Source organism: Portunus trituberculatus, chromosome 28 (genome assembly GCF_017591435.1).
Source record: "Portunus trituberculatus isolate SZX2019 chromosome 28, ASM1759143v1, whole genome shotgun sequence".
Lineage (NCBI taxonomy): Eukaryota > Metazoa > Arthropoda > Malacostraca > Decapoda > Portunidae > Portunus > Portunus trituberculatus.
In genome coordinates, this window is record NC_059282.1 from 12,536,618 (window position 1) to 12,559,023 (window position 22,406).

General features: G+C 40.4%; 1 long non-coding RNA gene and 1 other non-coding gene across 9 annotated transcripts in view; one reads left to right on the plus strand and one right to left on the minus strand.

Moving 5' to 3' along the window:
* The window catches only part of LOC123510167, a 93,023-nt gene extending 71,430 nt beyond the window's left edge, over nt 1-21,593 (plus strand). The window contains exons 3-8 of one of the 8 annotated variants that reach the window (XR_006676403.1): nt 6,180-6,268; nt 13,142-13,379; nt 16,819-16,938; nt 18,855-19,019; nt 20,896-21,014; nt 21,429-21,593. This is a non-coding gene — a long non-coding RNA (uncharacterized LOC123510167). The other 7 variants (XR_006676402.1, XR_006676405.1, XR_006676409.1 and 4 more) reach the window with 7 other exon arrangements.
* Trnal-cag lies at nt 4,692-4,765 on the minus strand. The gene has a single exon. It is a non-coding gene; the product is annotated as a tRNA-Leu (tRNA).
* Nucleotides 21,594-22,406: the final 813 nt, after the last annotated feature.

The following is a 22,406-nucleotide window of genomic DNA, read 5'->3' on the forward strand; positions in this document are numbered from 1 at the left end:
AAGTTGGTTGATACGTTTAATGAGCAGTCCAGTAGCTTTTCTCTGTCATTCAAAGAAGAAATAGATCATACAGTCGATTTATAACTGTTGAAAAAGTTAGTCCAGTCTTTCTTTCACTGTAGAAGTCTTCCCTACTTACTCTATAGTCCGCAAGATAGAAAGTGGCGAAGCAGGACTGGGAAGTGTCAGTTTGAATTAAAAAGAATATAGATTAAACTAAATGAACCTGGAGTGACAGCTTGAACGAAAAAGAAAAAAGAACTAAAGGACTGAATTAACGTAGAAATTGACAGTTTAAATGAGAGAAAAAAAATACAAAACTAATTTAACATATACGAATTGACAGGTTGAACGAAAAAAGAAGAACAAAACTATATGACTGAATTAGCATAGGAACTGACAGGCCGAACGAAAACAAAACAAAACTACAAGACTGAAATAACGAGGACTGGCAGAGCGAACGGGAAAGAAAGAAGCTAAAAGTAAAAGGCAAGAAGCTATGAGGCTAAAGGGGCAACGTTAAGATGGGGATTGACAGTTTCGAGTAAAAGAAGAAAGAAAACACGGAACAACATTGATGAAGGAGGAAAGCAGGACAAATGATTGAGCCTCGATGGTGTGGAGGAGATCAGAACGAGTTGAGGGCAAAATGAGCTATGTTAAGATGAGGATTGACAGTCTCCAGTAAAAGAAAAAGGGATGAAAAGAATAGCATTGATGAAAGACGAAAACAGAACAAGTAACTGAGCGTTGATGGTGTGGGGATAAGAACGAGTTGAGGGCAAAATGAGCTATGTTAAGATGAGGATTGGCAGTTTCCAGTAAAGAAGAAAGAGAGAAAGAAAGGAAGAAAAAGAACAACATTGATAGAGGAAAGGAGGGCGAGTAACTGAGTCTCGATGGTGTAGAGGAGATAGAAACAAGTTGAGGGTCAAAATGAGCTATGTTAAGATGAGGATTGGCAGTCTCGAGTAAAGAAGAAAGAAAGGAAGAGAAGAAAAACATTGAAGGAGGAAAGCAGGACGACCAACTGAGCCTCGATGGTGCAGGGAGACAGGAACTAGTTGAGGGGGCGCACCATTACTCACCCTGCCCCAGCTGCGTCACTCCGCCGTGTTACGCTGATTGTATTGCTGTTCACTTGCTGGTTGTCACATTCACTCATTCATTCATTTGCTAACTATGATATGCATGATTTTTTTTTTTTTTTTTTTTTTTCATTTATTTACTTATTCATTCATTTGTTAACTCTTGATATTGACCATTTTTTCTTTTATTTATTCATTTGTTCATTTGCTAATTTCTTGATATGAATGATTTTTTTTTTTTTTTTTTTTTTTTTTTCCTGATTCATTTATCTATTTATTCGTTTTCTTTGAAGTTAGAGAGAGAGAGAGAGAGAGAGAGAGAGAGAGTAAATATGACGTCTAAATTGTACTTCTTTCATAACGTTTGACAGATAACATAAATACAGACAGACAGACAGACAGACAAGCAGACGCGTATACAACCAGATAAACTTACACATACACACACGCAGACAGACATAAATAGACAGGTAAACAATTAGACACACGTAGACAGGTAAACATGTACATACACACAGACAGACGAGGTAAGCAAACGTACATACACACACACAGACAAAGCTTTCCTGCCGTTATACATCACAAGAATTCCAGGTTAGGTTAGGTTAAGGTTAAGGTTAGGTTAAGGTTAGGTTAGGTTAAGTATGTGTCTAGTTGTATTCTGGGACATGTCTTGCTATTTAGTGTCTTTGTGGTGTCAAAATTAACAAATATTTCAGTTATTTTGTTGTCTTTAGCCTTTATTTGTACTACTCGATATCTCGTGGCATTGGTAGTGGTGGTGGTGGTGGTGGTGGTGGTGGTGGTGGTGGTGGTGGTAGGAATGCAAGTATTGCATATTCATCACCACTATTTCCGTATCTGCATCCTCATTCTTCCTCCTCCTCCTCCTCCTCCTCCTCCTCCTCCTCCTCCTCCTCCTCCTCCTCCTCCTCTTCTCTTATGAATACTGATTTGGAATGACTAACAATGAGAGAGAGAGAGAGAGAGAGAGAGAGAGAGACCCTAACTCCATTACCTCTCCCTTCGAACTCTACACCAGCATTCTCTCTCTCTCTCTCTCTCTCTCTCTCTCTCTCTCTCTCTCTCTCTCTCTCTCTCTCTCTCTCTCTCTCTCTCTCTCTCTACACTCGTATTCTTCATCCTTCACTGCATCACACTCCTTCTTACCCCTATCCCCATCCTGCCTCCTGCCTCCTGCCTCCTGTCTCCTGTCGCCCCTCAAGACATCCGCCATTCAGAAGCGCATTCCTCGTTCTCTCACCGCGACTATTTTCAAAGACTAGAGACGATTAGCCGAGTTCTAAAGCGTATATTTCCTTTTGATAATGCAGAAAACTTGTTAATCTGTCACTCTAAGTACAGAAACACCCTTAAAAAACCCGTCACTTCAACTAGAGCCCTTTAAAAATAATGAAGTTGCCGCCCAGAAGTGATTCAAAATATGTCCCCGTGGCGGCTGATCTGCGCTGGGCTGCTGTCACTCTGCTTATTACAGGGACGGGGAAGGAAAGAACAGGAAAGGAAGCTGGCTACTCACATATGGCTTGTGATTCTTGCTGGGTTTTGAAGGCTGTGTGCAAGGTTGGAGTGTGTGTGTGTGTGTGTGTGTGTGTGTGTGTGTGTGTGTGTGTGTGTGTGGGTTGGGTTGGGTTTTTTGAAGGCTTTAGTTTATTTTAAGGAGTTTTTGTTCTATGTTTTTTTTTTTTTTTAATTGTGGTTATCTTCCTTTTATTTTTGTTTCTGATGGTTTCCTTTTTGTTTTCATTTTTTATATTCTTTAAATTCCTGTGAAGTTTGTGTTTCAATATTTTCTTTGTGTGTGTGTTTTGTTTTTTTTGTTTTTTTTTTTTGTCTTCTAGGTATCTATATTTTAGTTTTTTTTTTTTTTTTTTCTTTTCTTGTACTTTCTATGTCATCCAGTCATAATTTTAGCCACTTTTTGTTACCTTTCATTATTTTACCTTTCTATCTTGTTTTGTGTTCATTTTAGTAAGTTTTCTCTATTTTTTTTTTTTTTCTCGTACCTTCTCGTTCCATCCTAATTTTAGCAAGTGTTCTTTCTCACCGTCCCTCGTTATTTTGTTTTCTTTTTTTTTACTTTCTACATCATTCTTCATTTTAGCTTGTTTTTTTTTTCTGTTCTGACAATCCAGTATTATTTTTTTCTTTTCTTTTACTTTCCATCTTGCTCTTTTCTAATTTTGGCAAGTTTTCTCACCGTTTGTCATTATTATTTTTTCTTTTATTTTTTTTCTATCCTTCAATATCAATTCTAGCAAGTTTTTTGACCATCCATCACTATTTTCCTTGTTTTTTTTTTGTGTGTGTAATACGAAATCTGAGTGACTTTTATACTTTCTCAATCCAGCAATTTTTTTTCCTCTCCCTCTTCCTCTCACTTACTTCATCGCGTGTCAGTCACAGAGAGAGGAAGAGAAAATTGAATCCAACCTCCAACGATTCAATTTAGCCCTTCCCATATATTTTCGCCTCTTGTTTGCTATGGTGAGCGGAAACTTCTGGGAAAAATGACACACGATACGAAATGAGAACGTGGTGGAATGAAGTTAGTGGATTTGTGAGTGAGTTTGTTGCTGTTTTGGTTGTTTGTTGTTGTTTAGAAATGTGTGTGTGTGTGTGTGTGTGTGTGTGTGTGTGTGTGGTGAGTAAGTTGACAAGTTCTCTCTCTCTCTCTCTCTCTCTCTCTCTCTCTCTCTCTCTCTCTCTCTCTCTCTCTCTCTCTCTCGTTACTGGATCACCGTGTTCCCATTCAACCTGGAATTTTGTGGACCCTAATTTAACTCGTTTTACCTGTTGCCTGTTGCCTGTTGCCTCTATTTTTCTTCCCATCTACCGGCTCCTCCTCCTCCTCCTCTTCATCTTCCTCCTCCTCCTCCTCCTCCTTTTTGTTCCTTTCTTCAATCGAGTTTTGTTTTTTCATAGGATTTTTTCATCCTTCTTTCCTTTTTATTCTTTCTTTTCTACTACTAATACTACTACTACTACTACTAGTAACAGTACTACTACTACTACTACTACTACTAATTCATTCATCCATTCGTTCATTCATTCTTTCGTTCGTTTTCCTCCTCCTCCTCCTCCTCCTCCTCCTCTAGTCCAGTTTTATTTTTTTCTCTATCTCTTTTCTCTTTCTTATTTTTAGTTCTCCTCTTCTCTTTTCTACTTTTTCGTCCTTCTCCTTCTTCTCTTGTTATTTTCCTCTTCATTGCATTTTACTTGTGTTTTGTGTCTTGTGTTTTCTCTGTCCTCCTTTTACGTTTGATTAGATGTTATGCTTTATTTTCCTCATCCTCCTCGTCCTCCTCCTCTTTTGCATTGTATTTACTATTTTGTGTGTGTGTGTGTGTGTGTGTGTGTGTGTTTGACTGTTTGAGCTGCTGCAGTCTCTGACGAGACAGCCAGACGTTACCCTACGGAACGAGCTCAGAGCTCATTATTTCCGATCTTGGGATAGGTCTGAGACTAGGCACACACCACACACCGGGACAACAAGGTCACAACTCCTCGATTTACATCCCGTACCTACTCACTGCTAGGTGAACAGGTGCTACACGTGAAAGGAGACACACCCAAATATCTCCACCCGGCCGGGGAACCGAACCCCGGTCCTCTGGCTTCTGAAGCCAGCGCTCTAACCACTGAGCTATCGGGTGTGTGTGTGTGTGTGTGTGTGTGTGTGTGTGTGTATGTGTGTGCGTGTGCGTGTGTGTTTTCTCTCCATTTCCTCGTTTCCTTTACTTCCATGCTTTTATCCTCCTCCTCCTCCTCCTCCTCCTCCTCCTCCTCCTCCTCCTCCTCCTCCTCCTCCTCCGTGTTTTCCGTGTCCAGGTAACGGATAGGTTCTCCCGGGGCTTCAGAAAAGTGTAACCTGCCGTGGGTGGAATGACCGACGCCCACCGCTCTCTCTCTCTCTCTCTCTCTCTCTCTCTCTCTCTCTCTCTCTCTCTCTCTCTCTCTCTCTCTCTCTCTCTCTCTCTCTCTCTCTCTCTCTCTCTCTCTCTCTCTCTCTCCACTCCTCTCCTCCCTCCCTCCCTCCTCCCTCCTCCCTCCTTCTCTTCTCCCCATTCATCTATTCCTTGTCCTCTTTTTTGCAATTTTTTTACTTATTTTGTCTTATTTTTTATTTTTCCTTTTCCTTTTCTTTTTTTTCCTATTCTGTGTCTTTTTCTCGCCTTTCTTTTGTTTTTGTTTCTTTTTTTTACCGTCACTTTTTGTTCTTAGGTTTTTCTTCCTTTTTTTTCTTTTCTTTCTGTTTTCTTCCCGCTTCCCGTTTTTTTTTTTTTTTATTTCATTTTTTTATTCTGTCTTTCAATTTTTTTTATTGTCACTTTTTTTTCTTTTTACGTTTTTCTTCCTCTTTTTCTTTTTATCTTCTGTTCTCTACCCACTTTTCATTCGTTTTTTTCTTCATTTCATTTTTTTCTATTCTTTCTTCCATTCTGTAACTTAACACTCATTTTTTATCCTTTTTCGTCTTTTTTTTTATATTATTCGTTTTTATGTGTCCTTTGATTCGTTCAGGTTAGCTCGGTCCAACATACAGCCTGTCAGATACATTAATTCCTAATAGTGTGTCCTCAAGACCTAAGGATCGTAGCTAACACACTTAACACACTCATGTCATGGCTCATATTAGTGTGTGTCTCCATTTCTCAAGCAGAACATGTACTATTGTTCCTCCTTTAGTCTTCATTCTTCTCTTCCCTTCATCCTTCCCTCATTTCCTCCCTTCGTCCTTACTTGATCTCTTCCTGCCTTCCGTCTCTCTCTCTCTCTCTCTCTCTCTCTCTCTCTCTCTCTCTCTCTCTCTCTCTCTCTCTCTCTCTCTCTCTCTCTCTCTCTCTCTCTCTCTCTCTCTCTCTCTCTCTCTCTCTCTCTCTCTCTCTCTCTCTCTCTCTCTCTCTCTCTCTCTCCACCCCACACACACATTCGTTCATTACTGCCACACCTACTATTGGGCAATAAAACACCAGTCATTGAGACAAGTTATATTTTACACTGGTTAATATTACTTACAGAGTGAAGCTAGAGATGGACCTTTCCTTGCTAATGTTAAAACTATTACAGATGACGCCACCACGAGCCAAGCGCTGTGCCGTTCCTCATTCCAACTGCTTATCTGGCGCGGGACATCTTGCCACGTACACATCTCAGAGGTAAGACTTGCTGTGTATTAAATCTCTCTTCATATCTTTCATGGGTCGTTCCTTTCCTGCTGGAGGGTGAGGGTGGCATCAGGTGTTCTTAAGGAGTGTGAGAGTTGGGTGAATCTGTCAATACACTTTGCTTTTTATTTGATAATCGTTTAATCTCTTCAATACTGGGACACATTTTTTACCTCGAGATTTGTGTACGATTAAACGATTTTATTGACATTAAGAAGAGTCTATGGAGGTCAGAAGATTAATGGCCACAGTCTTCACTATTTTGATCCCCCACATGAGTTTCTGAAGCTGTATAAAATCACGAAATAATAACCAGAGGGAATATGGAAATGCGTCATGGTACTGAAGAGGTTAATATGAGAATACCCGATCGAGAACGAGAAAAAAGTAATACCAGCATCAACGGAAAGAAAAGACAAAAAAACAAACGCGAAAGAAAAGTATTCGATCATCTTATAGAAAGTTCCTACAGATACTGGTGGCTCCGACGATGCTGATTGGCTGACCCTTTGATAAGCCAGCCAATCAGAATCAAGAGTTACCATCCTGTTGTCTGAGGCGAGGTGGAGAGAGAGAGAGAGAGAGAGAGAGAGAGAGAGAGAGAGAGAGAGAGAAAATATATCAAGTTTAAAGGAGTTTGTGCAGAGTAAAAGTAATGGAAAGGATTCAGAGTCGAGGGAACTGGATTTACGATATTTTTAGCCATGAAAGTGATGATAATAGGAGCAGCAACAGAGGTAGTGGTGGTGGTAGTAGTAGTAGTAATAGTAGTGGTGGTAGTAGTAGTAGTAGTAGTGGTAGTGTTGGTGGTGGTAGTAGTAGTAGTAGTAGTAGTAGTAATAGTAGTAAGAATAACAATAAGAAGAATATAATGAAATCAAGCAAATTAAAATAGAAAATCCTAATGATAGCGAGAGAGAGAGAGAGAGAGAGAGAGAGAGAGAGAGAGAAGAGTAATAATATAGTAGTTTATTTGTGTATTTAATTTATTTTGTTATAATTTATTCTACTTATCTATTTTGTGTATTTATTTATTTTTCCAAGAGCAACACTGGCCTGGGATCACAACAACAAAAAAAAAAGAAATAGGCTCGTTTTTTTCTCTCCATCCTCTCCTCCTTCCTTTTCCTCCTCCTCTCCTCCATTATTCCTCCATTTCTCTTTCAATCTCTATTCTTTTCTTCCCTTCATCCTTCCCTCATCTTCCCTTTTCTCCGTTCCTATTTTCTCTCTTCCTGCCTTCCGTCCTCCTTCCCTCCTTCTTTCTCTCCTCCCTCCTTCCTCTCTTTCTCTCCCCCTCCTTCTCTCCTTCCTTCCCTGCGGCGTCTTCATTCCTCTTCAGGGCGTGTGAATCTTAACTCTCTCTCTCTCTCTCTCTCTCTCTCTCTCTCTCTCTCTCTCTCTCTCTCTCTCTCTCTCTCTCTCTCTCTCTCTCTTAGCCTCATATGGTTATCATTCATCTTATCCTCATATCTATTATAATTAAGTACTGTAATGTGTGTGTGTGTGTGTGTGTGTGTGTGTGTGTGTATGTATGTATGTAGATTTTAATTAGAAACCAGCGTCCCTTCCTTATCTACGTACCGTTGTGAGATGTGTATGTTTGTTTGTGTTAGTAGTAGTAGTAGTAGTAGTAGTAGTAGTAGCAGTAGCAGTACCTTCCATAAGTCAACACTCTCTTTTTCCACTTTTTCGATTTCTCATTGTAATATCTCACTCCGCAAGACCTGTCATTCAACGTAATATTTCACACACCCTTCCTGAGGACTTACCCGCAGCCACACCACGCACAGGTCATCTCCATTCCACCCCAGACCCCCCTCACCTTCCCGGATATGAGACATTTTTTTTTCTTTCTATCTTCTTTCACTTGTTTTTACCTTATATGCAAGTAGTAGTAGTAGTTGTTGTTGTAGTAGTAGCTGTAGTAGTAGTAGTAGTAGTAGTAGTAGTAGTAGTAGTAGGTCATTGTTTTCTTTTTTTGTGTAGTGTGTGGTAAAAGCTATGTTACTGGCGGTAGTAGTAGTAGTAGTAGTAGTAGTAGTAGTAGGAATTTTTTTTCTTTTGTGTAGTGTGTGGTAATAGTTATGTTACTGGCGGTAGTAGTAGTAGTAGTAGTAGTAGTAGTAGTAGTAATACATATAATAACTTAGATGATAATGCTAATGATGGCGATAAGAGTGACATTAATACTATCGCTATCAGACTACAAAGAGGAAATTATTGGGTTTTATTTACTTATTTATCTATTAATTTATTTATTTGTTCATTTACTTATATATTTACTTATTACCTTCCGCCTCGCTCAGTGACAAGCTCAGACTGTATCTCCAAACTTCGATAATATGACAAGGGGAGGAGGCAGGTGGGAGACGAATATACTCTCTCTCTCTCTCTCTCTCTCTCTCTCTCTCTCTCTCTCTCTCTCTCTCTCTCTCTCTCTCTCTCTCTCTCTGGTTATTTTTCTCACCAAACCACTCCTCCTCCTCCTCCTCCTCCTCCTCCTACTTTCTCAACACCCATTCATTTTCTCTTAGGTCTTCTCCTCCTCCTCCTCCTCCTCCTCCTCCTCCTCCTAATCCTAATCCTCCTCTTCCTCCTCCTCTTCTTCTTGTTGCACGTCATCCTCATTATCATCACCATCATCCTCATCATCGTCATTTATCATCTCCATCCTCGTCTCCCTCATCTCGCCACTGTCTCCCTCCCTTCCCCCCCCCACCCTGAGTGCCTTGCATACTAATAGCTCGAATTTCCTCATCATAGAAGCGGGGAGGGGAGAGGAGGAGGGAGGGTCCTGGTGGTGGTGGTGGTGGTGGTGGTTGTGGGGGGAGTCAGTATTATTGGGGGTAGGAGGGGCGGAAGATCATGGTGACCTAAAAACCGTAGAGAAAGTTTGGGGGAAGAGGTTGGTGGTGGTTGCAGACGGAGGAGCGAGGAGCAGGTGGTGGTGGTGGTGGTAAATGTTTTTTGTCTCTTTATGGTTTGTGTAGTAATAGTCGTGCTGTAAGTGGTAGTAGTAGCAGTAGTAGTAGTAGTAGTAGTAGTAGTAGTAGTAGTAGAAGTAGAAATAGCGGGTCAACTGTGCAAACATTAGGAGCAACACCAGAAGTAATAGTAATAGTAGTGGTAGTAGTAGTAGTAGTAGTAGTAGTAGTGGTAGTAGTAGTAGTAACAGTGGTAGTAGTAGTAGTAGTAGTAGTAGAAGCAGAAGCAACAATAACACAACAGAGAAATATAAATAACAACTAATAATAACTTCATCACTTAGGTTAGCGATAGGACACTCCAAGTATCACCACCACCACCACCACCACCACTATACAGTATACAGTAACACTTGTCTGCGTCAGGAGCACAGCGGGGAGCGGCGTGTGTCCCGACAGGAGGAGGGTGCAGTGATGTACAGGGCAGCTATGGGTGTTATGGGCAGGGATGCGTTAATGAGGCCACCGTAATCAATCTCTCTCTCTCTCTCTCTCTCTCTCTCTCTCTCTCTCTCTCTCTCTCTCTCTCTCTCTCTCTCTCTCTCTGATTAGTCCTTTTTCCTGGTTTTCTCTCCGTTTTCTTTCTTTCAATATCTTTCAGTGGTGTTTGTCACAATTGTTGCTGGAGGGTGAGGCATAACAGGCATTGTCAGGGGAAACAAGGCAGGAAGGTGACGTGAAGGTAATCATGAAGGAGAAGGTAGAACATTATCCTTCTCATAACGGGAATACACTCACCGGCCTGTATTCAGAAACGCTTTGCTCTCTCACCACGACTATTTTGGAAGGCCACAGAGATAAAAGAGCGGCGGTTTTCAAGAGTTTTCTCCAGTTCATAATGTAGAAATCTTGTTATTTTGCCTCTAGAATTGTAAAAACACCTTAAAAATATCTCGCAAATTTAAATAAACTCTCTTGAAGTAGTGGAGCTCAAGCACATGTGTTTCATAATACGAACCCTCAACTTTCATTAAACCCCCAAACATCATCATGAACTCTGATTCCTTCAACATGATGCATAACTGTTCGTATCGTTAAGCCTTTTATTTTCTCATCTCGTTTTCTATAAGCCACGAAGATGATTAGTCAGGCTCTCATAGTTGTGCATTAGCTTCCTGGTTGTGCTGACTTTCTTGTCTTACTTTTTGCTCTCATCTTGCTACGTAACTGTTCGTTTTCTTCATTTTTTTACATCATCTCATTTTTAAAAGCCACACAGATAATTAGTCCGGTTTTCATAGATGTTTTTTTTTTTTTTTGTGTGTTTATGTCCAACTGACGCTGTAGAATTGCTAAACTGCCACTAAGAATCATGAAAACACCCTTAACAACCTTGCATTGGAAATTATGTGCATCAACTTGAATTATTTCCCAGAATACGGTCCAATGTTTAACTACCACAAAATAAGACTGGTCAAAAGTACGAGCTGAAACATAAAAACACGGTGTGATGACATTAGAACAGCTGTGAAGGAATGCAAGACTCCTGTTGAACTGTCAGCGTTAATAGACTCGTAAAAACACCTTTGAAAACCTTACCTTACATTAGAATCCACTGAAAGTATTAAGATTATATACTAAAACATTAGGAACACGGTGCGATAACATTGGAACAGTTGTGAAGAAAGGCAAGACTCGTGTTGAACTTCATTACAGTAAGTGAGTTAGAGGAACTGGAGTCATGAAAGCGTCCTTGAGAACCTTACCATACACTAGAATCCGCTGGAAAGAGTTGAGGTTATATACTAGAGCTTTAGGAACACAGTGCGATGATATCAGAACAGCTGGAAGAAAGACAAGACTCGTGTTGAACCATTACAGTAAGTGGGTTAGAGGAAGTGGAGTCGTGAAAGTGCCCTTGAAAACCTTTACATTAGAATCCGCTAAAGGAGTTGAGAATATGCATCAAAGATTTCAGGAATAAGATGCGATGACAAAACAAGTAGAACAGTTGTGATGGAAGACTTAATGTGCGTTGAACATTACAGTAAACGAAATCGTAAAAAAATGCTGTTGACAAACTTTCATTCGCTTTAGAATATGTTAGAAGAATGATATTGTGGAACTCTCAATCCCTTCAATACTGGGACACAGTTTTACCTTGAGATTTGTGTACGATTAGACCATTTTATTGACATTAGAAAGTGTCTGTGGAGGGCCACACTCTTCACAACTTTTAATCCTACACATAAATTTGTGAAGCTGTATAAAATCATTAAATAATAAACAGAATGAATATGGAAACGCGTCATGGTACTCAAGGGGTTAAGATTATGGTAACATTAGACTAGTTGAGAAGGAAGGCAAGATTTGTGTTGAACTATTGTACATGAAAACGTTCTTGAAAATCTAAACTTGCTAAAAATAGTGAAGATCATACACAAAAACTCCCAGAAACACGTTGCTATAATATAACAACTGTAACGGAAAGCAAGACTCGTCAAATATTAAACTATTATACATGAAAACGCTCTTCAAAATCTAAACTTGCTGAAAATAGAGATTATACACAAAAACTCCCAAAATTACGGTGCGATAATATAAGAACAGCTGTGAGGGAAGGTAGGAGTCGTGTTGAACTATTAGAGTGGACGAGATGACGCGGCTCAAACAGTGCAGATCGAGAGCGAGTCACCCAGGAGACTGACCCGGTACTGTGCCTGAGGGGGTTGCCGCTACGCTCTCTCGTGTCCGATAGATCGAGTGCAGAGGATCAATGGACTGCTATGTGTATGTTTGATGGCTTCCTGGAGCTTCCCTTATATTTTTCTGTTCGTATATCTTAATCCCTTGAATACCATGACGTGGGGGGATTAAAATAGTGAAGACACCGGCCATTATTCTTCTAACCTCCATAAACTCTACCTTATGTCAATAAAATGGTCCAATCGTACACAATCTCAAAGGTAAAAATGTGTTCCAGTATTGAAAGGGTTAAAATGTTCTATCAATGTTTGTTTTCAGAGACTGTAGAATGTGTTTAGTTATATTATGTTTTCTTTGCAGTCATAATGTGTAGGCGTTGCTGTGTTCCTTTGAAATAGCCCTAACCCCTTCAGTACCATGACACGTTTTCATATTTATTCTGCTTACTATTTGGTGATTTTATACAGCTTCAGATACTCATGTAGGGAATTAAGATAATGAAGACTCTGGCCACTAAACTTCTGACCTCCATAGACCTTTCCTAATGTCAATAAAATGGTCTAATCATACCCAAAGATCAAGGTAAAAATGCGGCCTAGTACTGAAGGAGTTCAGAACCACCGTTATTTATTAGATTCTTAACCCACCACACCACTCGAACCCCCGCCTCCTAACCCACACATTATGTATATATATATATATATATATATATATATATATATATATATATAGCAGAGAGAGAGAGAGAGAGAGAGAGAGAGAGAGAGAGAGATATATATATATATATATATATATATATATATATATATATATATATATATATATATATATATATATATATAAGGCAGGTGATGTTCCAAGCTACAGTATAAACCAGCCTGGGTTCGACTCCTTACCGTGCCAATTGTAACTTTTAACCGCACTGACCGACTCCTCAACTCTCCCTCATTCCGTCTGTGTCCTTCACCGTGAACTGATGCATGCCCTTGCTTCTTAACATCTTGTTCATTGAATGATACAACTTCAGAGACCTGAAGCTGGAGTCACTCTGAAATACTATCCAAACTTCCCTCGTCCATGTCTGGCTCTTCAATAAGATGATGATATTCACCACATTCCAGTCGTTTCATATTTGCTTGATAGACACAATTTCTTTGCTTCTTATCATTCAAGGCTAAAGATAACATTAATAATTTTTCTTCCTCCACCTTCCCCTCCTCCTCCACGTCAGGAAGTGTCAAGTGAAGCAGCCTCGACCACAGTGGATATCTAGCATTGCGCCCGGTGTGAACAGACCCATGGCAACCACTCTGGTGCCTCGTGTGCCTCGCCTCCCTGTGTGAAGCGGCCTTCAGGCAACTCTCCTTCATATCATTTGTTGCAGTTCCCTAAGGAGTTGAAGGAAAATAATGTTTGTTTTTGTGGACCAAACTCACCATTGGAGGTAGTCCATGCTGCCAAACCATCACGTGCGTCTTTTGCGATTTTATTATAGTAATTCCTTAGAAAATCACCCTGGGTAGGCCTATATAAGTGAAAAGTGTCTCTATGTGTATGTTGTGGGGGCAGTGACGCCCTGACACCAAGGATTACTTACATAGGCGTGTGTGTCAGCGTCAGCAGGCCTGTGTGTCAGCGCCAGTAAGCCTGTGTGTGTGCCAGCCATTGTAAGTACAGCCATTCATTCATATTGACCTACTCCCCCCCTCCCTCTCTCTCTCTCTCTCTCTCTCTCTCTCTCTCTCTCTCTCTCTCTCTCTCTCTCTCTCTCTCTCTCTCCAATTTATAACATAAGAAGATATATTTTGCTTCAGTTTGCTGCTGCTGCTACTACTACTACTACTACTACTACTACTACTACTACTACTACTACTACTACTACTACTACTACCAGCACCACACACGTCACAAACCAGAGAGAGAGAGAGAGAGAGAGAGAGAGAAATACTGAACCACGAAACAAATATTTACAAAAGTAATATAACAATGAGACTCATTAATTATGTAGTCATTCTATTACACTACATTGCTTTGGAAATAAAGAAATAATAAAATAAAAATGACCTCTCCAGTGCAAGACGGACGGGACGGGATGGGAAGGAGTCAACGATAGTGGTGGGCAAGTACCGCTAATTTCAGTACGTACCGGTACGTACCGGTACAAAAGACACCGTTACCGATACTACCGGTACACACACACACACACACACACACAAGCCAGAGGACCGGGGTTCGATTCCCCGGCCGGGTGGAGATATTTGGGTGTGTCTCCTTTCACGTGTAGCCCCTGTTCACCTAGCAGTGAGTAGGTACGGGATGTAAATCGAGGAGTTGTGACCTTGTTGTCCCGGTGTGTATTGTGTGCCTGGTCTCAGGCCTATCCGAAGATCGGAAATAATGAGCTCTGAGCTCGTTCCGTAGGGTAACGTCTGGCTATCTGATCTGCAGCAGATCAAACAGTGAAACACACACACACACACACACACACACACACACACACACACACACACACACACACGTACTTACTATCTGGAAGCTTTACCAAATCTCTCCACTCATTACTCCTACTTACTCATCTGTCTGTTGTGAAGAGCTAAGAGGAATGTTGAATTAGGATTAAGAGAGAGAGAGAGAGAGAGAGAGAGAGAGAGAGAGAGAGAGAGAGAGAGAGAGAGAGCTATTCCATTCACGTGCAGCGATACAAGTGGAAATATGTAATAGGTGAAAACAATTTGATGTGTAGGCATTGTTTTCAATAAGATCTCAAGCACACACAGTGACTTGCATACACTTATTCATTGGGGTTAACTAGTATCAAAGCTATTTAGGGTGTGCGTTGCCGTAACCCCTTCAGTACCAGGACGCGTTTCCCTATGCATTCTGCTATTTGGTGATTTTATACAGCTTCAGAAACTTATGTGGGGGATTAAAATAGTGAAGACTCCAGCCATTAATCTTCTGACCTCCATAGACCCTTCCTAATGTCAATAAAATCGCCTAATCAAACCCAAAAATCAAGGTAAAAGAATTGCGAGGAACCTTGATTTGTTTTCGCCAGCCACTCCACGAACGACGATGGAAAGTGGAAACATGTCGAGTGAAAACAAGGCGCTGTGTTGTTACTGTTGTCGTCCATAAACTCTCAATCTATCTCTGTGGGCACTGTTGTCATTAAGATCTCCAGCACTGAATTACCGCCATGCACTCAGTTATGGGCGTCTGAGTGAGTCGAGTCTAATCCCTAAGTGGCATTTTTACGATAGTTTGTGTGTGATTAGATGATTTTGCTTACAATAAGAAGGGTCTACGGTGTCATAGAGAGAGAGATATAGTAGCGAAGAGAATATTGTGTGTGTAGCCTCTCAGTAATCAGAGGTTAACTATTTAAACATGGTTGAGGACACAAAGTGGACAGTGGAGTGTGGGTGCCTGCTAGTGACACGGACAGCCGCCGTTTCCGTCTGCAAATTTTCCGCCTTTGTTGACCTACCAAGACCAAGACCAGAAGACTTGCCGCGTCTCCTCAACCTGCTGCTTCTACGTGCATTGGTTCTGCCACTAACCATGAACGCATCCATGCACGCTTTTTGGCTTGTTTAGCTCGTCTAAGTTTCGTACTACACAGTATTACGTTCAGAGCAGCGTATCTTTGCCGCAGCGTGGCCTCCATGTTTGTGTACATTGTTAGTCTGTGTGACGACCAAACACCGTTTGTGTGTGACACCACTGACAGGCCGGCGCCGCACCCAAAATATTGTCCATTTTATGAAAAACGACCGAAAAAGTGCTAGTGTGACACCGCCTTAAAAGTACAGAATAGGACCTCCCCCTTTTCCTCCATCCCACCCTCCCACGGTTCCACCTGTCCCAGCAAGCTTGGGGGACTGTGGGGAATCGGGCTTTAGGGGGGGAGCCAAAAGAGGCGAGATATGGCGATCTGAGAAATCTAAGGACAGAAACAACCGTTTTTTTTTTTTTTTTTTTTTTTTTTTTTACCTGTGTTACTGAAACAAGACTCATATTAGAAATACAACTTATGTGGCTTCTATATTTCAAATTCCACATTTATGAGGAACTTTGTTTGTAAGAGTGTTTTTGTGTTTGATAAGATAGACATCATGTTAATCTGTCAGTACAACCATCAAGGGTCCCTTCAAAACCTGTGTGACTGAAACAAGAGTCTTTTGAAAATATATGTTATGTGGCCACTTTTTAAAAGTCCACACAGTTCATAAAATTTATTCATTATAGTGATTTTGCTATTGATGAGGTAGAAATCATGTTAATCTTTCAACAGAAATATCAAACTAACCTTAGTCTTTGTGTGTGTGTGTGTGTGTGTGTGTGTGTGTGTGTGTGTGTGTGAGAGAGAGAGAGAGAGAGAGTATTTGACATGTGTTAAGTAATTGCTGTACCAAGAAAAATCAACCCCGTGCCAACTTCCACCTGATATACAGCTTACTTATCCTTCATTTAAGTGCACATGTATACCTATGTGTTTTTTTACATCTCCATGCACATGTATATTTACATGTGTACATGACCTTGTTCAGCCATACATTTGCCCCAAAGACAGCTTCCTTCCTCTCATCCAAATCCACCAAAGCTGGAAAACACTATTATCTCATTTGTATGTATGATTTACCGTCTAAATCTTCGTGGAACAGTATGCCACGAGTATTGCGACTCTTTTAAGGTCACATCTATATTGGGCAGCTTAAAAAAATGGACATAGTATGGAAAATAAGGAGCGTAACTGGGGCGTTCTCATGTGTTTTCAATGGGTGGCTGGTTATGTTTTGTGTGTAAGGGGGGTAGGGGCAGCAGCGGACCAATAGCACGCTGGTTTCATTTTTGTGACATCACGCCGCCTTCTCTAATTTAACTTCCTTGAACTCATCTTTTCAGGGGAGAGACGAGGAGTTGGCGGAATGTTGTTTGATGATCTTTAGGACGCAGAGCCAGAGAAGACGTTTGGGTTTGTGAGGGACTGTGCTGAAGCTGTCATTCCTTCCTATCTACCCCTGGGTGAGTGTCTGGGGTCTGTGTGTCTTGGTGTGTGCTGGAGGGGTTGAAATACTGGTGTGTGTGGTGTGTGTGGATAGGAGTGGTGAGGGTGAGAGGGAGAAGCAATGTGGGGTTTTTTTTTGTCTTACTTTTTTTTTTTTGTGTTTTGTCGCTTTTTCTATATTTGTTTGTGTCCCTCTGTTTCTTTTCATTTCCTCTTTTTTCTTTGTCTGTCTTGTTTTATTCTCTTTCTCTCTCTCTGTCTATCTTATTTCGTTTCTATCCTTGTCTTTGTTTCCATTTTCTCTCTTTCTCTTTGTCTTGTTTTTATTTTCTCTTTCTTTTCTCTCTCCCTTGTTTTGTTCTCTTTATTTCTCTCTGTCTGTCTTGTTTTTTTCTCTCTGTCTGTCTGTCTGTGTCTCTTTCATAGACAAAAAGAGTATTACTATGATAACATTAACTGTTGATTTTTAACGCCATCCTTCATAAGACCAGCCCAGTAGAAATTGCAATATCTATTCATTTTATATCATTGTTCTAAATGCTGTCAATTATCAAATATTACTATGATAGAATTTTTTTTTTTTTTTTTTTTTTTTACATTACAAGGGCACTGGCCAAGGGAAAACAAAGTGTTGGAAAAAAAAAATCCCGCTGGTTGCCAGGCCCTGTTAAGAGGAAAGTAGGAGAAAGAGAAAAAACAAAAAAATCTAAAAGGAGGGTCCAGTTAACGTAAGAGGTGTCTTGACACTCCTCTTTTGAAAGAGTTTAAGTCATAGGCAGGTGGAAATACAGACACAGGTAGAGAGTTCCAGAGTTTACCAGTGTAGGGAATGAAGGAGTGAAGATACTGGTTAACTCTTGCATTAGGAAGATGGACAGAATAGGGATGAGAAGAAGTAGAGAGTCTTGTGCAGCGAGGCCGCAGGAGGGGGAAGGCATGCAGTTAGCAAGTTCAGAAGAGCAGACAGCATGAAAACAGCGGTAGAAGACAGATAAAGATGCAACATTGCGGCGGTGACTTAAAGAATCAAGACAGTCAGTTAGAGGAGAAGAGTTGATAAGACGAAAAGCTTTAGATTCCACCTTGTTTAGTAAAGCTGTGTGTGGATCCCCAGACATGAGAGCCATACTCCATACACGGGCGGATAAGGCCCTGTACAGAGCAAGCAGCTGGGAGGGAGAGAAAATGGACGAAGACGCCACAGGACACCTAACTTCTTGGAAGCTGATTTAGCAAGAGTAGAGATGTGAAATTTCCAGTTTAGATTTTTAGTGAAGGATAGACCGAGTGTGTTTAATGTAGAGGAGAGGGGAAGTTGAGTGTTATTGAAGAAGAGAGGATAGTTGTCTGGAAGGTTATGTCGAGTAGATAGTTGTAGAAATTGAGTTTTTGAGGCATTGAACAAAACCAGGTTTTCTCTGCCCCAATCAGAAACAAGTGAAAGATCAGAAGTTAACCATAAACTCTGAACACCATCCCTCATAAGACCAGGCCAGTAGAAATTGTAATATCTATTAATTCTATATCACTTCACTTTCTTATAAATGCTGTCAATTATTGAGTGTTACTATGATAGGATTAACTGTAGGCCCTCATTGCCCCATAAAATCATCTCTTACCCATAACCCCATAATTATTGAGTATTCCTGTGATAGAATTAACCATAGATTCTCAACATCCCATAAAAATCACCCATACCCCATAAAATGACCTCTCACTCACCCATAAACCATAATTACTGAGTAATACAGAGATAGAATTAACCATAAGCTGTGAACACTTTGCCCCATAAAAACAGCTGTCTCACACCCATAACTCATAACCATTAACCTAACCTACAGTATTGTAAGGGAAATTAACCTGCTTCTTGCCCCTTCACCTTCTCTCCCACTCACCTCTGCCACCTCACTCACCCATAACTCTCCTCCATCAGTCAAGAATCACAAGAACAATGCTGTGTCGGAGGCAGAGCGGTGTTGGCGACTGCTGCGTTGAGGGAGGTACATGGAGTTCAACTTGGTGTACCAGTGAGGCACCAAGTTTGGATTTGCCACGCCCAACGCCAAGATTGAAAGTATCTTGATGTCCCCTTCATGTGGTGAGGGGTTGTTAGTTTGTGCATTTCCCTAGTTGTATGTACCTTGTATTTACCTAGTTGTATTGATCTAGTTGCGGCATACAGGAGGGGGAGCTGTGTTCATGCTGTCCCATCTCTGTTATCCCAAAAATTATTCAACTTCATCTTAATCCCTTCAATACTGGGATGCATGTTTACCACCAGCTTTGGGTGTGATTGTACCATTTTATTGACATTAAGAAGTGTGTATGGAGGTTACAAGATTAATGGCCATAGTCTTCACTATTTTGATCCCCCACCAATAAGTGTTCTGAATGTGTGTAAAATTGCCAAGTAGCTAGTAAGCAAAATGAACATGAAAATGCGTCAAGGTACGGAAGGGGTTAAAGTTATACATTGTATTGGCGCCAATACTGACCCCTGTGGCACTCCTCTTTCTACTGCTCTCTACTTGGACTTCATATCTTTGACTACCGTTCTTATTTCTCTCCCCCTCTAATAATTTTCCATCCATCTCAATGTGTTTGCTTTTAAACCACCCTTCTTCTCTAATTTCCACAGTAACCTTGCATGTGGCACTTTTTCAAATGCCTTTTTTAAATCAAAGTAAATACAATCAACCCATCCCTCTCTCTCTTGTACCCTATCAACTATTCTAGAGTAGAAACTCAATAAATTAGTTACACACGACCGACCTTTTCTAAAGCCAAATTGGCTATTTTATAGTAATTTGTTGTCTTCAAGGAACTCGATCCATTGTTTCTTTATTACTCTTTCACACATCTTACATAATTACACTAGTTAATGATACTGGTCTGTAATTTAGAGATTCTTCCTTCCTTCCGCTCTTATATATGGGAACCACCTCAGCTCTTTTCCATTCTACTGTTGTATATAGGACTTGCTAGTTCTTCCCTACATTCTTTCAGTATTCTGCCTGAGACTTCATCCGGTCCCATTGCCTTCTCTTCATCCAGTTCCTTCATTAACTCTTTTATTTCAAGCTTGGTTACTTTAATCTCTTTCATATAGACTGTCTTTCTATTACCCTGTGGCCTTTCAAATTTGGATTCCTTAGTAAAGACCTCCTGGAATTTATTATTTGATAGTTCTGCCATACTTTTTGGGTCTTCCACTATCCCGTTCTCTCCTTTTAACCTTTCTATTGTTTCTTTTTGCCTAATTTTTTCCATTTATGAATCTGTTGAACCCTGCGTGCTTTGGGGTCCGAGGGGTCTCCAGGCACACAGGTTCGAATCCTGTCCACGGTCCGAGTGTAGGTTGGGCTTCTTCACTCGGGGCGACGGTTTCCTAGTGGGTGGGCTTTGAGATAGGAGGTGCCACAGAAAGTAGCCCCTTTAGCCCATAAATTCCCGTGAAAAACCCAACATGGTGTAAATAAATCAAAGATAAATAAATAAATAAAATAATACCATAATTCTTAATATTTTCTTAGGTCTAATTTGGAATTGAGAGAAACACGACAAATTAGTTTTTTTGTCATTAACGTTACAATGGTATGGATTGGTGGGTGTAGGCGAGGTGTACCAGTATATTATTGGTGTGTGGCTGTTAATTGTTAGTTTATTTCAAGATTAGTGTTTCTTATAGGATATTTTCTTTTTTCTGCAGTTTTATCAGTTGAAAAATAGTGCTTTATTGATTTTTGACGTAAATAATGAGTTCCTTTTCTTTCTTTTGGTTAACTGGTAAGAGTGATGCATTGTTTATTGAAATATGAAGTTTTATGGGCATAGATGAGGAATTAATTGTCATTATCTTATGCACCAATCGTATGTAATTGAGTGTAAGTTTGTAAGGGATGTTGATGGTCAATAAACTATAATAATGATGTGGGTGAAGTTTGAGTGTACTAATACAGCTTGATTTATTTCAGGTTGTGTCAAGATATGGAGGGAGAAAGAACAGCCAAGGAGGAGGAGGGAGAGGTACAGGAAGATAACAAGAAGAAGAAGAAAAAGAAGAAAGAATGAATGAAGAGAAAAAAAGAAAAAGGTAAAATAAGAATAAATATTGTCATTTTATAAAGTTAAATCTCTCTCTCTCTCTCTCTCTCTCTCTCTCTCTCTCTCTCTCTCTCTCTCTCTCTCTCTCTCTCTCTCTCTCTCTCTCTCTCTCTCTCTCTCTCTCTCTCTCTCTCTCTCTCTATTGCTCTCTGTTGTCTCTATTCCTATTATTAGCCAGATGGTTGGATGGGTTGGGTTGAGTTGGGTTGATTTGGGTTAGCTTGGGTTGGGTTGGGTTGCGTTGGGTTGAGTTATGCTGGGATGTTTTGGGTTAGGTTCATTTTGGTTCAGTTTAGTTAAGTTTGGTTAGGTTGAGTTCAGTTAGGTTTGGCTGAGTTGCATTCAGTTCAGTTTACAACATAGTGAAGGTGACTCAATGTAAACAGTGCACCTCTCATTACAGGAAAGTCAAGCCAAGAGTCCCTGAATGCTGTGAAGGAGACACTGCTGCTGGAACACTGCACCTCCAAGCCAAGCCAAGCCACAACACAACACAAGCCTTCTACAACACCTACAGCCATCAGCAACACCCAGAGTACAAGACAACACCTGGAGCCATGAAGAACAGTTAGGATAGATTAGCAGTTTGGAATGGTTTTTTTTTTTTTTTTTTTTTTTTAAGGACATTTTAAGACAAGTTTGGCATGTTTTTATGGTATTTTAAGACATTTGGCATGTTTTTTATGGCATTTGAAGAAAGTTTGGCTGTGATAATACCATTTTATTGACATTAGGAAGGCTGTATGGAGGTCACGAGATTAATGGGCACAGTTTTCACTATTTTAATCCTCCACATGAGTTTGTGAAGCAAGTGTTGGATTCTCAGGACAAAGATGCAGTGTGCTTGTTAAGATTCACTCAGCACGCACTCACTCCTTCACTTACTGAGCTCAGAGGGAATGAAGAATGTGCATGGAAGTAAATGTTGCTGCTTGTGTGTTAGACAAAGGCCTGTATTCACAAACACTTTACTCTCTCACCAACATGCCTTCCAAGGCCACAAAGATCACTGGCAGGGTTTTCAAGAGTGTTTCTCCAGTTGATAATATAGAAATCTTGTCACTCTGCCTCTAGAACCATAAAAACACCATTAAAAATGCTTTATTCTCTCACCATGACTGTTTTTCAAGGCCACAGAGATGACTGATCAGATTTTCAAGACTGTTTCTCCAGTTAATATTGTAGAAATCTTGCCACTCTGCCTCTAGAACCATAAGAAACACACTTAAAAATGCTTTATTCTCTCACTATGACTATTTTCCAAGGCCACAGATGACTTGTGGGGTTTTCAAGAGTGTTTCTCCAGTTAATATTGTAGAAGTTTTGTCATTCTGCCTCTAGAACCATAAGAAACACACTTAAGTCCTTGAATGCCTTGATG